Here is a 16,690-nt window from a genome sequence, read left to right as displayed (position 1 = left end):
ACAGAGAAAGGTAAGCCTTCAATTTCTTTCAGTCATTTGCCTGGTATGTTTCTTCTGTATTTAAATTCTCCACAGAATATTCTTGTTTTTACCTGCAAGGTAAACAGAGAATGGAGTGGTTGCTTACAGCACAGTAAATCCTTTGAGAGGCTTGCTAACACAAAGAAGATCTGAGTCTCTCTTGATTTGCTTAAATTTAGAAGTAGCTCCCTTGAAACCAGGTGAGTTAAAATACTGCAAAATTTTGGAGAATGACGAGTGTGAGGCCCAAGTACTTTGGTGTGATACAGTGACATCATGAGAACAGTAACTGTAGTAGTTGGCTTACTGCTAAGAGTTTCGGAAAATGACAGAAACATTACTGTCCAGACTGATTGTGTGGTAGTTCCTCCACTGGAAACATGACATCAATCAAAAGAAGTGGAGTTTATCCACCTCCCTCCCAGAGCACAGACCCACCTCTTTGAGTCCACAAGGACCTACACCAGGGTAAGGATGACCTGCATGCATGATCCTACTGCCCATGAAAATCAGACATTTCCTACAGGATGCTGTCTACACTGAAGCTGGAGAATGGTCAAGAATCCTGGAGCTATTAACATTTATGATGGTCTTCCTACTTGAATTGTCAGAGGCCAGATAAAGGCATAGTTTTTCATCACCACTGGAGCTGCATCAGCCCATTGGGTGGTGGTCTCATTTACAATCAAAAATCCTTGCTAGCTGTTTGGTTTGATGGATGTTACCAGCTGGCTAGTGCAAAGCCAGAACATAGCTACGGGATCCCCACAGTCAAGCATCACAAGCTTTTTTTACCATGCAAAATGATGAAAATACTAGTCGAGAAATTTCATCCACCTATGCTGGAAGTAATGTTTTATTCATCACTTCCCTATCAATCAGTAGCTCAGGCCTCATCTAATGTAATATGCTATGTAAAATTATGTGAGGAGCTGCTCCCAAGAACTGCAGGACCTTTTCCTAAATATTCTTTTGTGGGAGGCTGGTTGACTTTCTTCCCTCTGCCTAGTGGAAATTAGAACTCTTGAAATCAGCAGAGTCATAGTGGCACAAAATTGAGGTGAAAGTCAAGCTCAAAATTTCCTTCATATTCTCCATGCTTGTGCTGTGTTTGAGAAGGTTCTCTTTTTTTATATTCTGCTTGTTTAAAAGTTGTTGCACTGTAAGATCTGCCTTGAGGGCCAGGGAAACTACACTGTGAAGCAGAGCAGCTGTGTTTCAGGAAAACTGAAATGCCAGGTAATGCAGTTATCTATCTTCCTTACTAATGAAACATGCAAAGTCTGATGAAGCAAGGGAATGCCCAGTTAGCAACAACTGTGAGAACTGGGCACTCACATTCCCGTGAGTGTCCTCAAACTTGTGCGTAGGTCATTGCAGCTGAGTACATGGAAGATAATTAAACCAAGTTTATTTTTTCATAGATGAAAAATGTTTCCTCTGATCCAGTAAAACTCAGCCTGGAATACTGGGGTACTGGATGTCCCACAGCTTTTCCAGTCATACAGTACAAATCACATTTGTGGTCCAGTTCAGCAGTTTGGCTGATAAAATACTGTTAGATCCCCTTTTTTTTTTTTTTATTAATCTGTTTTGAATTGGAATCTAGAGTTTAACTGTTGTTTAAAAGCACAGTCAGCAGAGCCGTGAGCAAGCTGGCAACTTGCTGGAGACTGGATCTCTTAGGATAGGCTGCCTGATGTGTCCAGCGCCTGGTGGACTCACTGCCAGACCTTTGGGATATATCCTTTCATTGCCTTACAGCAGTACAACCAAGCAAGGTATGTTTATTGAGGTATCTGAACTTAGAGGAGGCTAAATCTATAAGCTCTTCTACAGGCTTGCTGAAATTCCTTGACAGCAAGAGGAAAATTGCAGCAGCTTCCATTAGAGCATGCCTAGAAAGGGCCCCCGATGCTTAGCAGAGAACAGAACCAGGAAGGATAAAGAAATACCATGGCATCTGAGCTCCTGCTTAACATGGACAAATTGGCCCACTTAAACCAAGGTTTTCACAGTGAGTGCGAACTCCGTATGCCCATTTAATGGGTGCCATTTGTAAGGCCTGATTTGCAGATGTCCTGAGTACTTAACAGCTGAAGCTTAAATCAATGAGATGTGTAAGGTGCAGTGTAATTATAATCTTGCTCTTCTGTCTTCATCTCTGTCATAATTTTCGTTGTGAAATGGCCCCTTCAAGAAGAAATGGTAGTGAGTGGTCTCACTTAGGATACCCTGTGCTCTGGACGTAGAGGAAACAAGAAGGTGATAGAGGCTCACTGCTCTTCTTGCTGAGGGCATCTGAGAACCCAAGACCTCCCACATTTGAGCAGCTGTCTTTACTAGATTGCAAGTCAAGCTTGCATCCCTCAAAAGAATACCTTTGAGCAGATCAGGACAAATTTGGTAAGGCCCAGGAGACTTTTCCAGATCAGTGAAGACATTCTGTCTGTAGAGCTGTGCAACCCTGGAAGGAGCATGGCTGGGTTGCTATCTACCACTTAGATATGTTTTAGGTATCTAAATCCAAACACATACTGTAGATTTTAGGCAGAGTGTATTCTGTCATTCTTTGTAGTATCTTAACGGTCAATAATTTTGGAGGGATAATACATTAGATGATAGTGTATCAGTAAAAAGAAAGTTGTCACTTGTCCTGGTTTCAGCTGGGATAGAGTTAACTGTCTTCCTAGTAGCTGGTACAGTGCTGTGTTTTGAGTTCAGTATGTGAAGAATGCTGATAACACTGATGTTTTCAGTTGTTGCTCAGTAGTGTTTAGACTATAGTCAAGGATTTTTCAGCTTCTCATGCCCAGCCAGGGCACCTGACCCAAACTGGCCAACGGTGTATTCCATACCATGGGACGTCCCATCTAGTTTAGGAACTGGGAAGGGGGGGGCAGGGATTTCGCCTCTCGGGGACTGGCTGGGTGTCGGTTGGTGGGTGGTGAGCAATTGCCCTGCGCATCATTTGTACATTTCAATCCTTTTATTACTACTGCTGTCATTTTATTAGTGTTATCATTATCATTATTAGTTTCTTCTTTTCTGTTCTATTAAACCGTTCTTATCTCAACGCAGGAGTTTTACTTCTTTTCCTGATTTTCTCCCCCATCCCACTGGGTGGGGGGGAGTGAGTGAGCGGCTGCGTGGTGCTTAGTTGCTGGCTGGGGTTAAACCACGACATCACTTCAGAATCCCCAGATTAGAAGTAGTCAGTGTATTACTTCATGAAATGGAACTGTGCTTCTTTGTTGAGAAGAGCTTTTGAGATCTGAGGGATCTGCTTCTCCCTTTCATATAACGTGAGAAATGGAAGGAAAGCCAAAAGGAATCAAGGAAGGATACTGCAATCTCCAATCACTCTGAAGTCACTCTGCCTGGAAGGCTACTTGGGTGGCTTTGTTTCCCAGTTGGAAGCAAAGAAGAGGCACAGGGACATTCTATTCAGCTCGCAGAAAAGCCCGTCTTGTCTATATTAGCAGAAGAAAAGCACTGTTGGCCTTTCAAACTGCCTGCAAAGAGGTCCTAGTCACCCAAGTGTGTTGGGTAAGTAACCAAAGAATAAATTTGGAAGAGCAGATACTGCTGAGATCTTTCTTTACCGGACCAGTTGAAATACTACTGTTGTGGTATTGCTTCTGATTCATAGCATGAATTCAGAGCATTCAAGATAAATGAGAAGCACACAGTAATAAGAAAATGATACCTGCTGTTGATTTACTCTCTCCCTCACCATTGCCATTGCTATAGAACCCATTTATCAGTGCCTTGGCAGGGAGCACTGCTAACTTCTTTCCTTTCCATTTTTAAACTAACTTCCCCCACAAACACTCATATGTTTTCATGGTTTTTGAGTGCTACAACAGCCCAATGATGGGAGGATTTAATCCATTATGGCAGTGACAGTCTGCTGGGCTAACCTACAGATGAATTTCCTCCGCCGAGTATGTTGTGCAGTCAATGGGCAGATGAGTCACTTCCTGCCAGCCTGCCTTCCTGGTGGGCACAGAGCCAGTATCTCCTTCGAGTTTTAACACTTGCCTCTCTGAGTTTGTCTATCTAAGACTATAAGATCTGAGGATATAAAAACATGTCCAATGCGTCTTCTCAGGGTGACTGAATATATGAAAATATATATGAAACCAATTATGACTGTTGAATACACTAGTATTTTATTAAGCTGTGTTTTATCTTTATGAGTCTGGTTCATTAAAGGTGAATATATATGTTGCTGTCTTAAAACCCAGTTGAACCAAACCTCAGAAGTCATTGGTTCTAGCAGCACATTGATCAGGTCCTCGTTTGTGAGCAGCAATGAAATGCTGTTGTTAGATATTCAGTGCCCAGACCCCATTGCCTTGGTTGAAACCAGATTGCGTCGTGTCAGTGTGGGACAAGATCATGGTTTTACTGGCAGCTCTCCCACAGTAGTGTTCTCCTGGATGGCCCATGCAGACATGCTGATGAGTCAGTGAGAAAGCAAAACCCCCAACAATGTAATTATATTTTTATATTGTTTAATTATATTTTTGTGTAAAAAAATGCTTCATCATAATTCTTTTAATCTTCCTGCATGGCAGTTTTGCTGAGGAAGGCACAGCCTTGGCTGAAACGAGACCAGACTTAGGTGAGACCCACACTTCTCCGAATTAGGAGCCCAGGTAAGATATTCTACACTGTCATGAGGTGGCTCTGCTTAGTGCCTGAATCGCTCCCCGTTTGCCAGTGCTTGGGAAGGGGGAGCTGTGAGTAATTGTTCTCTGTGGTTACATTACATCACTGGTTGTTTTACAGACCTCTCTGATGGCCTGTCTCCTCACTTCTTTCATAGCTGAAAAATCCTGCTGAAAGAGGCTTCCTAAGGAGTCTTCCTCTCTACTTCCCATTTACAGAAACAGGACATGCCCAGGGCTTATTTTCTGAGTTAGATGCTATTGAAAGCAGTCTTCACAAGGTGAAGACAAACTAAAAAGTTGTGACTGGTTATACAGCCACAGGTTATTTCCAGACCTCTAGTAAGGTCTTTACTTGTTGGGTTTTTAAAATTCCTTTAATTTTTTAAATCTTTTTAGTGATTTTTTTAATTTCACTTTAATTCATCTCTTCATTTACTGAGTGCTACTCATGTGCAGATGAGTCTCAGCATGCTACATACAGCAATCTAGTATTTGTCACCCGTTCATAGTAGGCATCACTGCAAAAGTAACATTTAAGACAAACAGTGTAATCTATAGACACTTAGGTGAAACTTCCCTGAAATGAAAAGGCAGTAAGGCAGAAAAGAGCCATTTTTCTATCCAATTTGCTTCTAATGTTTTTGACCTCTCTAACTTAAACAGTTACACTATTAAGTTACACTTAATAATCAGTTCCCATCCTTCAGGATCACCTGAAATTCTTCCTAGAGACAGCAGGATATGTGGGTATTTGTTACCTTTCAGGATCTTACAGCGCTTACGAGGACAAAGCTGTGGTTCGTGACCTCCTTATAGTCCAGTCTTGCTGGAGACCGTTGGCAATGCTTTATCGGACGTGGCCTACGACTGCTGCCACCGGTTCCTTACCGTCCCCTTGAGGTGCCTCCTCACCTCCTTCCCTTCCTCCCAGACCCTTGTTGCTTCTTTCTCTGCAACTCAGGACTGTCATCACTGCCTGGTCCTGCAATGTCAGTGCAGCTCTCCTCAAAACTCCCCTGGGAAGTATTGCCCATCTTATTTAAGGCACTTCTGGGGCACATACCGAGTTCTTAGGCTTGTAAAACAACCTGTAATAAGAATCACTTGCCATGTAACCATCTTACAAAACCAGCCTTCAGTTCTTCCCGGCATTATGAAAATTTTAGACATGACACAAAAAATGTGGCAGAAGACAAACTGAAAAAGGCAGTATGCGTCATGTGTATGAGCTACTCTGCTAACACATTTCTTGCGCCAACTGCCAGCTAGTCTTACTCCAGTTTATATACCGCTTTTCATTCTAAATAACTAGTAAATAGGAAAAAACCCTGCATGGCTGAATTTGCTTGTTGCTCCTGTTATTCTCAGGACGGTAGTTTGAATGTCATGATTCTTGTCAGATACGTAGATTAATGTGTTAAATATAATGTGCACCAGGATTACAAAACCAAGTGAACTAAAGCCAAAGGCAAGGTAAAGTTAATATAAACTGAACTGAAACTTCTAATTAGTCGATTCAATGTGAACAGATCTCCCAAGTGAGGACATGTAACATTGCATTCTAGAGGGAGTGTATTTATTGATGGGAAGATGAGGTAAACAGAGTATTAAGTGCTCTGTATTTCATGTGAATGAGGCAATAGCTTCATTAATAATGAATGCTAATTATGTCATCTCCCTTAGGTATCTGGTATGCCTTCACTTATCAATACTTTCCTTCCTGTTAGAAGAATGTTAATAGTTCCAAGGAAAAACATTGTCCTTTACTGAGGAAAGAGCACAGCTATTTTAGAAAAGACTGAAAATATGTTTCTTATCAAGTTTGGTTATTCTGAACAAATATGTGTAATTACAGTTGCACACATAATAATTATATGTGCAGTTGTGTAACCATATGTGCAATAAAATATGCATATAAAATGCATATTGTGTAATAATGCAAATATTATTGTACAAATAAAATGTATTATTGCAATGCAGCTTAGGAAGAGATATCCTTTGGAGTGATGACATTTCAATCAGTGACAGTTCCTAACTTGAACTCAGTAGTCATGAGACAGTTACAATAAGATTATGTAAAAAGGCAAGGAAAGAAGTGTATGTGTCATCACAGTCCCCAACAGAAAAGCCGATGCAGGCAATACCTACGTGACTGTGATCACTCACAAGGTGTTCGGCATCTTCTAAATAGCTGGTACCGTGATCCAGATCACCCTGTTGCTACTGTCAACATTATTATAACTCTGCACTCCCTGGCACTGGAAAACAGGGGTGAAGAACACTGGGAGCTGCAAGTTCCCAGATGTGGTCATCTTCCACGTTCAGCGACATCCTTATGTTTTTCATCTTCACTGCTGAATACTAGGTGAGTTCACCACATATTTCCAGAATTGTTACTTGCCTTTGTCCTGAAGCATTTTCCTTCTCCATTCAAGGCACCTACTTGCCACAAGCCATTGTTCATCTCTCAGAACAAAATGTCACACAGAAGAGAAGCAACAACACCTCTATCTTCAGCATGAGAGAGACTAGTCAGCACTTTGAGCAGCTGCACCTGCAGTTCTGCTTCTAGCCCAGCTCCATGGTCTGGAAGCAATGGTCTAGTTCAAGGAAGCATGCAGCTTCACTCCCACTCTACACTACTAGTAGGACAGCGGCTTTACTCCATTCCCTCTTTCATGGAGATACGGAGGTGTAAAAATGCATGCCTTTGAGTGCAAAGGTGTCTTTGCACTAGAGCAATGATTTTTTAAGAGGTTCTTTCAGGTCACAGATTGACCTCAGAAACAGAAGGCCAGCTGCTAGGAGAGAGCGCTACCCACTAACAGCTTCAAAATTCAATGGGGTGAGCATCCCACAGTGGAGAGGAACCCAAAGCAGTACAGGATGCCACTTGACATAGCCACTCACACATCAGCATAAGCATTAAGTGATGTTCTCCATCCCAGTCCGTGGATCTGGATCGACACTGTGCTGCCAAGTAAGCAGGTGTGCACACATCTGTGCTGAGGACCACGGCAGTGCAGCCTCGCTGCAGCTGGCGCTCTTTTCTCAGTCATAGATACCGTACTTGCACAAGAGATCTCAACTTTCCTCTTAACAACACCTAGAGCTAATTATGACCATGGGAAACCTCAGAAATATGAAACGTGAAGGCTAAAAGCTAGAGGAAATGCTGAGAGTCACCTAGTCTATTCTTGTATTCTGAGGTAGGATAAACTCCCCTTAAACTATGGAAAGGTAACTTTTTTTGGTAAAAAATACTTTTTACGGTGTCTGGTTTACAGTTTATGAATATTTATGACTGACAGGTCTGCTCTACTATATAGCTAGTGATTAACAGCATCACTGAAAGATCTTTCCTTGTTTAAATAAATAACAAGGACTGAAGCCAAAATAATTTTAAATATACCATAAAATGTTAGGAAGATTGAAAACTTTAAAGTCACTAGTGGGCCATTCCAGTTTCTGCAAGAACCAGAAAGAATATTTCCAGTGACTTCAGTGGGATAATTTTCTAATGACCTTCACAAGCTTCAGCTCAGCAGCATATATTTATGGGTCCATTATCCAGTTAACAATATTCAGAACTAAGCAGCCTTCTAATCTTTTGAAAGAAACCTCTTCTTCAAGCAAACTGGAACTAAAAATATACTGTTCTCTCAGTGAACATAGAGGAAATAAAAGGGGTTTTTTCTATGTTAGTGATTAAAAAATGTAAATTAAATTGTTCAAAAGTTGAAAGTCAAAGTTCCATCTCTAATCACCTCTCAGTGGTGTCACTGAAATGATGATATAATCTAATGTAATCATTAGATTTGAAATGATCTTATTCTGTTAAGTGCCATCTTTATTTAATCAGCTGTTCCTGTAATTACATTGTGGCTCTCCCATTAGTATTTTATCAACCTCATTGAGGGCTGTATACCTCCACTATTAAAATTTTTTATAGGCTACAATTTGATGTGCAGACTTCAGATTGGTTGGAATTTATTGCAACTTAACTGCAAAAACAGTGGGTTGGCTACAAGAAAATGGGAGGAAGAGTTCTATAATCTATTTTCAGACCCCTTTAATCCATTTAGAAAGTACTTGAACATAATGAAATTTTACCTTTTAAAGTTAAAGCTATTTGATATTAATCACAAAAAAAGTTGGAGTAGAAAACTCATTTTTGCAGGGGAGATTGTTGCATGCAGAGCAAAAGCATGTCCCAGAAAGGCTTGTGTCTCAGGTTTGATCCTATGCACTTCGGAGGCTATTTTGCAAACTTACCTGTAATGGCATCCTTGCTGCAAGGCAATAGGAGATGAGCTGCTGCCTATCAAAATGGAGAGGTTCATTTTAATCACTGAGGATTTGGATTAACAGCCCTAAAGTTATAAGAAAAGTGAGCCAATTGATAGAAAAAAAAACCCCTGAGCTCTCTTTGAAGGGAACGAAAACAATGAAACTTGAGCAATACCTTGGACATACACCGTTTCTGATGTCTGACTGTGTTCTCTCTCGCTTGTTTGGTTGTTTTTAAAGAGACACACCTGAAATATCTCTGTGATTGCATTGTGTTGCACATTGAGCCTGGTTACAGCTTAGAATAGCAAACTCAGAAACTCTGTAGTGCCATTTACAGACATGACAGTAAGAAAATACTTTGAATAAAAATGAGGGAAGTTCTAGACCACGTGGCACTTAAATAAGCTGTATAGAGGACAAGTATAAAACCCTATACCCAGTTTCTTGGTGGTGTGTGCTTGCGCTATTTTGCGCAGCATTTTCACAGTGTCTTCTTCCTGGTTTATTTTGTTTATACTTAGTAAGGCAGACTCTAACATACATTAAAGTAGTCACAGAACATGAGTGCACACCTATTAGGAATTCCTGGAAGAATGGAGTGATAGGGGCATATGCTTCCATTAAATACTTGCGTGCATGCACTATGCAGTTGCAAGTCCTGAAACTAGATTTAGAAGAAGAAACCTTTCCTCTCCTTGTTAGAGGAATGCCGGATTTTTCTCCAATGTAGTATCAACTATCACAGACACATGCTCTGATAAGCAATGTAGTAACTTCTTTTTTTTAATACAACAATACATGAAAGGAATTGTTGAAGTGATAATGAGCAGTCGGAGAGAAGGGGAAGCAGTTGTGAGTGAAAGAACCAGCAGAGGGAGCTCCAAAATTTGAATTCTTTTTTTGCAGCGAGAAACGTCCTTGGGAGCTGACTGTTCTGAAAATCACTCGTCGGTCACTGAACACGGTGGCTGTCTGCACTGCTTCTTCCCTGGTCTCAGGAATCACAACAGCAAAATGATATCACATTTCTTTGGGTAGGAGTACTCTCCTCACATGCTTAAAATGTAATTTAAAAGGTCTTTGTAGTACCACTGTTTGTTGGAAGAAATAATCGTAGTATAATTGTAAGATCTTTCACTTATCAAATGATATGCTAAACTCTTTCTTAATGTATTACATGTCTGCACTGTTGCCCTTAGTACCTGAATCCATTGCACTTAACAGTAAGCCACGATGAAGAGCCCGACTGTGACGTTAAATGCTCTTTTCCAAACTAAGACATACGATATCTCAACAGTGACCTGGGTCACAACACATTTTCTTATTTTTAGAATTAGTTCCCGTATGATGGGTGCCAGGACACTGAATGGTCATGCAGCATGGAGTCAGCTATGGAGTGCTTTCTTCATTATCAGGTCAGCAAACTTGATATGCCTCATCAGTCCTCCCTGGCGTGGACTCACACAGACCTGGACCCTTTTGGCATTACATCTCGCTCAGATCAGGGTAAGAAACTGTCCTGGCCAAGGAGAAATGTTACTGAAAATCATTTCACTGTTGAAATCTCAGACTGAAAACCAGCACAGTTGTGGAATGAGCTGGTCAGGTGTTCTTCAGATCTCTTTGCTAAATGCAGTCGTGGACTGCTTCTACCTTTAATTCTTTCTTTCAGCAAAAGGATCTAGAGAGAAATTGAATACCCTCTCAGTGCAATGTATTATTATCTGAGAGCTGCACAATTGAAAGTTCCTTGTCAGCAGCGTCCAAGGCAGGGATGGCTTTGGTACCTCTCATCCTTTCCTCAATAATATGCTTATGCATTAGCATGAGCACTAAGCTGATTAACATTAGCTTAATTGGTAGCAAACCAGGTTTGAGCTGAACACTCTTGAAAACTCCTTGAGTGTTATTGTGAGAGTCATCTTCTCTCTCTGTGAAACAGGAAAAAATGTTTTATTCTCATTCTCTTTTAGTGATAGCAACACACAAATCTTTCTGAATTATAGGCAAACAAAAAACCAAACAGGTTTGACGAGTACTATAACACCAGTAATGACCAATATCTGCTAAAAAGATCTTTTGGGGATTTCTCTCTCTTCTGTTTCTCTGATCTTTAGAGTGGTATTGTGAACTTCCCTGTATCGTATGCATTTACTAACCTCCTTTTTTCCAAATTAAGACAATAGTAACATGCTTTCTGTAATTGACAACATTTGCATTGCTTTACTCCTGGTTTCTAATGAAGTATCTACCAGTCCCCAGCTTTTTCCGGTGGCCCATGAATGTTCTGACTAAGGAGACTGTTATTTCACCCTAATGCTTCCCTGCCTTTCAAATGCTTGTTTGGTGAGTGATTAAACCTTCACAGGATTCAGCTACTTCGCTCCCTCCCTCCTTTATCTAACACACCTGGTAGTGATGAGTCAGCTTATCAGCAAGACTGGTCTTGGACCTATGAGATTTGGGGACAGAATTATCAAAGCTTTTGTCATGCACCAATGCTAGGTTTAAATTGAAACTCCAGCATCTATCTGTATACAATCCTTGATAGCTTTTAACATCAGTCAGCAGTTTCTTAATCAGTGGGCCTTCACAGTTTTGTTTGCAGTTCCTCCCAACCCGCACCTCTACTTTGTTGGCTGAGCCTGGGTCTCGGGCTGTGCTGGGCACCAGCTCTGCTGGTTATGGTGGTCTGGGCAGCACGTGCTCAGGTGCAGCCCAGAGCAGGAGCAGGGCCTGGGCAGCCCACCTGTATCTGACACTTCAGCGCAGGTTCCAGCCAGCTTGATGTCACGTCCAGAGGCAAGCCCGAGGGCAGTGAAGATCTGCCCACCTGCAGATACCTAAGCAAAGCTTGGTGCAGGTGCTTTGAGCCCAGAGTTCAGCAGTCGGTGACCATAGAGAGACTGTTGAAGCTTCATTGCTGAAGGTCTTGAAGACAAAAAAACCCATTATCCTGGCTTGGGACAGAACAGTGCACCACTGGGGTGACTCCTAAGATTCCCTTCCTCTGGCACTACGATGAGGGCAGAAAGCGCGCGTGTCACAGGTGTCTACAGATACAGAGGTAAGCAAGTGCAGATATAACTACAGGTCTTGTATCTCCTAGTGCTGCGTATTTGCCAGCTGTGTGCCTCATGCAAAGTAAAGACACACAAGTTGCAGATTTTAAACAGTTTATTATCCATTCACTGAACAATTCCCATTCTGAGTAAAGGAACTCTGTTTCTGCTCACTGTTCAGGACTCAAGATAGCATGGTTTCTTTTGAGAATGTGAGTAAAATGAAGTGCTTTATTTTAAACATGTTCCCCATATATCTAAGTCAAAATTATGTTTCCAAAAGGCTTTGTTATTAGAAGTTAAGTGATGGATATGTTAACTTCAGATCTATAACTAATTTTAAAAGATGAAGTCTAGAAAACACCTTATTCAGTTTACTAACAAATTTCAGGGCTTTAATCTAAACATCATGCAGCTGCTTGGAAAAAAAAAAAATCCAGATAGAACCTTTATTTTTACTGCTAGCATGCTAAACTTGTATCAGTTAACCTAAACTAAGCAAAACCATTTGCTTCATGAACTCAGGGTTCCCAAACTGATACTGTTGATAGACTCTCAGTCCAATTTAATTTTACTTCTTCATCCAAACTGCCACTGTCGGAGCATCTTAACTGTTCTATTTGAGATGTCTAAAACAGGCAAACAATACAAGAAATATCTGGTTCCTATTACTGCCACAGAACCACTACCCTCCCTAAGCTGAGAGTGTTTGTGATGCCAAAAAACTAATTAGGTCAGTGTGTCAATTTAAATTGTACAGGAGATGAGCATTAAATGTTTACTAAATTTAACTTGTCTGTGTCTGGATCTGGAATGTCTGTTTGCTAGGATAGAGACCGGAGCAGAGCCACTGGGCTTTAAATTAATCAAAACCAGTATACTGAAATGCATGCAGAAAATGAAGTGGCAGTCAGAATTACAGTATTTATTGTATTATCTAAATTATAAGGCTAAGAAAAAGCTGAAGAAGGGGATGGCTTTCAGAATGGACATTCTGCAAGCATTTAGGTGGGTTCTTCTGGCTGAAATTTGGAGCAACGGCCTAGATAAATCATCAAAAAAGTCATGTGAAGGAACACTTTTGAAGTGCGTGAAACATGAATTTGCAGGCGTTAGTTAGGTACCTTCAGCTGTGTCTAAATTATGGCACGTGGGGGCACTTTCTAGGTCCTGGGTCTAGGCGCATGCCCCAAAGGCATCTTTGTCCTGCATAAGCTTTAACATGCACCATCCCTTTTCCCTAGGCCATATGCTTACTTCCATGGGAAAAATCTGGGTGCATACCCCAGAAGGCAGCACTGCAAGCTTCTGGCAGGAACTCAGCTGTGAAATCAGGAGAGCAGGATATGCTGTAGAGCATACCTGGCCCAGAGCCTAGATAACATCCTCTTTGCAACTGGGATTCACAGCCTGAAGTGATTTTAGGTTTTTAGGTTATCATTATGTGCACAGGGCACCAGCTCACCTTTCTTCGAAGAGAAGTTATGTGCTCCTCCTGCAACATAGGGATTAGAGCACTCCCTCGTAAAGTGAGATCTGGATTAATAATATTCATCCTTAAGATTATTCTTATTCTTATACAATCACTGACATTATTTTTTGCTTTTGAGGGAGGTAAGTTTGACACTTAACAGTGACTTGCTTTTCCTCTCCAGTATGGCTGAAGTTGGATGAGCCCATTGAGGGGAAGGCAACTCTACAAGGAACCTTCTGGCTCATGATATTGTAAGGGGAGGTTGTGGACAACCCATTTCCTTCACTGCATCCTGTAATATCTTGGGATGTGACAAGTTTATGTTTTCACTGTTGGCTCAGGTTGCAGAATGTTCTGGTGACAAAGCTGGTCATCTTCTGGGGAGAGAACAGAGGACAACTTGTGAGAAATAGGCTGGAAAGGAAATGTACCTCAAAACCAGCTAAGTTTAGTTTTAAAAGCTTGACAGAATCAGTAAGAACAGCAGTTGATATGTTTTTCCTGCACTAAATAAATGGATTTTTTTTCTGGTACTAAAAACTGTGTATGAGCTTATTTTTAGAAGGCATTGTGCAGTTTATGCTTATTCAAACAATAAGCACTGGTGAGTTGATGTAAAAATATGGTTGGAGTAAAAATAGATGTTTTTCTCTATACTCTTTCAGCTTCTTGGGACTGGATGTTTCTTAAAGTACTGGTGTGAAAGTAAACACTGGCAAAATGAAGGGGACAGAAAATACCATCTGTGTTCCATGTGAGCTAATAACCTGCCCAAGGTGGACTCTGTGTTATGTTTTCTTCCAAATGCAGTCTTTCAAGACTTGTAATCAAACAGAAGCTGCTGAAATACCAGTATCCAATATCAACTTCCTTCTTTTAAGAGCTGTTGTCACTTATTGTCACACGTACTGTCACACTCTTTCTGTATAATCCTTACTTCTGTTAGTCAATACCTAGTGTGAAAGTAGGTACCCTTTTGTTCCAGGTGTCTACAGAACAGAAAGGGAACTGATGGTAAGAAAGAAGTCAACTTTAGCTGTTGTTGTTTAATATGGCTACCAGGAATGTACCCCCCAGACATGATAACAACATCTACCATTGAAGACCGCAATCTCTGTTTGCCTCCTGTGGCCTTTCAGAAATTAACAGTGTTGGCCTCGATCTGTTAGGAGTTTGCACAGCTAACACCGTCAGCAGAACTTGGAAATAAGGCATCCTTCCCATGCCATGGCCTCTGTGAAGAATGTCCCCCCAAAATTTTTTTAAAAAAGGCAGCAAAGTAAGAGAATATGGAGCCACGTACAGGCAGCTGGATAGGTTTAATGGCCAGGCCATCAATCAAAGCTCCAGATCAGTTTCCTGTGCTATCCCACCCACAGGTTTGATTGAACAGGGCAAAATAACTACAAAAGCTAGATGTAATGGAAATGGTCATGCAACAAAGGTGGCAGCAACAGCAAAAAATATACTTTCCGAGCAAAACTCTCTGAACCAAGCTTCTATGTTGGAAATACAACTCAGAGACAGGAGGTTAGGGAAAAACCACCTGTTTGAGAACAGCAGCCCTCTGTTCCTCAAGGCTTGCTCCTGGCCATGCTGTGGTGCTCAAGCTCCAGTCTGCCCAGGCAGCTGCTGGCAGCTGCAGCCACCAGCTGTATCCAAGGGGATCCTGAGAACGGACCCAACTCAGAAGCCGTGAAAATAGTACCCTGAAGACATGAAGCAATTGGTCTGCATGTCATCAAGCTCCAGGGAGAATAAGTACTGAATAAAGGGAAGAATAATCTCTTCTCTTGTCTTTTGACTCACTTTATCTATCCTGTTCTCCCTATTAGATCTCTCTTCTCCTGTGATTAATTCTCAGCATGGTATTTTTAATAGTTGTATATTTCATTTGCATTTGATACTTAAAGAGGGAAGAAGGATAAAAGGATGAAACTCCTAGAATTAATGCACATTGACCCCTAACCTTAAACAGTGGTATTACCCCTCTGTAAGCCTCTCCTCTGTCAAGTAACTGGATGCAGGAAATAAATATTAGTGTCTTAACAGCTGTCCTGGAGACTACATCTTTATTACTACTCTTCTTGAGCAGAGTAAACTAAATAAAGTTAAATGAAGTTATCAGACATGATCTCATATTCAAAGAACCAATGTCACTAAAATAACATTCTAAATTCAACAGTCTAATGTAATTATTAAAGTGGAATGTGATCTGTTTAGTACTGTATTGATTTAAGCCACTCTTTCTTAATTTGTAGCAGCAGTGCCACTGCTGGTATTGGGTTAGCCCTGCTGGTATCATTACATCTTGGACAATATTTATAATATAGTAGTGAATAATGTTAATGACCAAAATTTATCATATAGAGTTTAAGATTTTCAGCGATATATTTAAACCTAATGTTAAAAGGGGAGGGCTCGTACTTACAGGAATAAAAGATGAAAAGTAACAAGAAACTAGAAAGCATAAGACACTTCTTTTTCCTATCTAGGAAAAAAAAAAAAAGTGTCTTCTCATATTGCTTTCTGTGTAGGTTGATGCTGGAGATGAAGGGGGAGTTCTCAGAAAAAGGAGTGTGAGATGTGGTGGCACTTTTCCTTTGTCCCTACAATAGTGTCCTTCTTCTCCCCAGTCTGTGATGTTGAGCCTTCCTGCCTCCTTTGCTCTCCCACCTTTTATTCCTTCTCAGTGGCCCCATTCTTTCTCATTTTTCACTTTCTTCAGTGCTGACCTCACAACCTCAATCTCTCATTTTTACATAGCTCTTTTCACCGCCACATCTCAGTCTCCTGAAAGCGCACACACACACACATGCATGCACACACACTCCCACACACCCATATCCCCAGGAACGCTCTTTGACTTCTTAACTCTTCTACCGTGAGTTTGTATCCATCATATATGAATAGAACGCATACATATATCTGTATATAAATGACTCTATATGCAACTTGTGAATGCTGGATCTGGGACGATGAATGTCTCTTTTTTTAAATATGTCTGTGAAATCGTGCGTATCCAGGCTTGCCAATAAGCTGTGCCAAGCATGTTCCACACTAGCCTGGTTAGGCAGTCGCTGAACTAAATGATCGTACTATGAGCAGAGCAGCTGATACGCTCGAGTAGCTGAAGCCAGGGCCTTGCCTGTCTGCAGACA

This window comes from Buteo buteo, chromosome 15 (genome assembly GCF_964188355.1).
Source record: "Buteo buteo chromosome 15, bButBut1.hap1.1, whole genome shotgun sequence".
Lineage (NCBI taxonomy): Eukaryota > Metazoa > Chordata > Aves > Accipitriformes > Accipitridae > Buteo > Buteo buteo.
The sequence above is the reverse complement of the archived record's forward strand: the minus strand, read 5'-3'. Positions refer to the sequence as shown.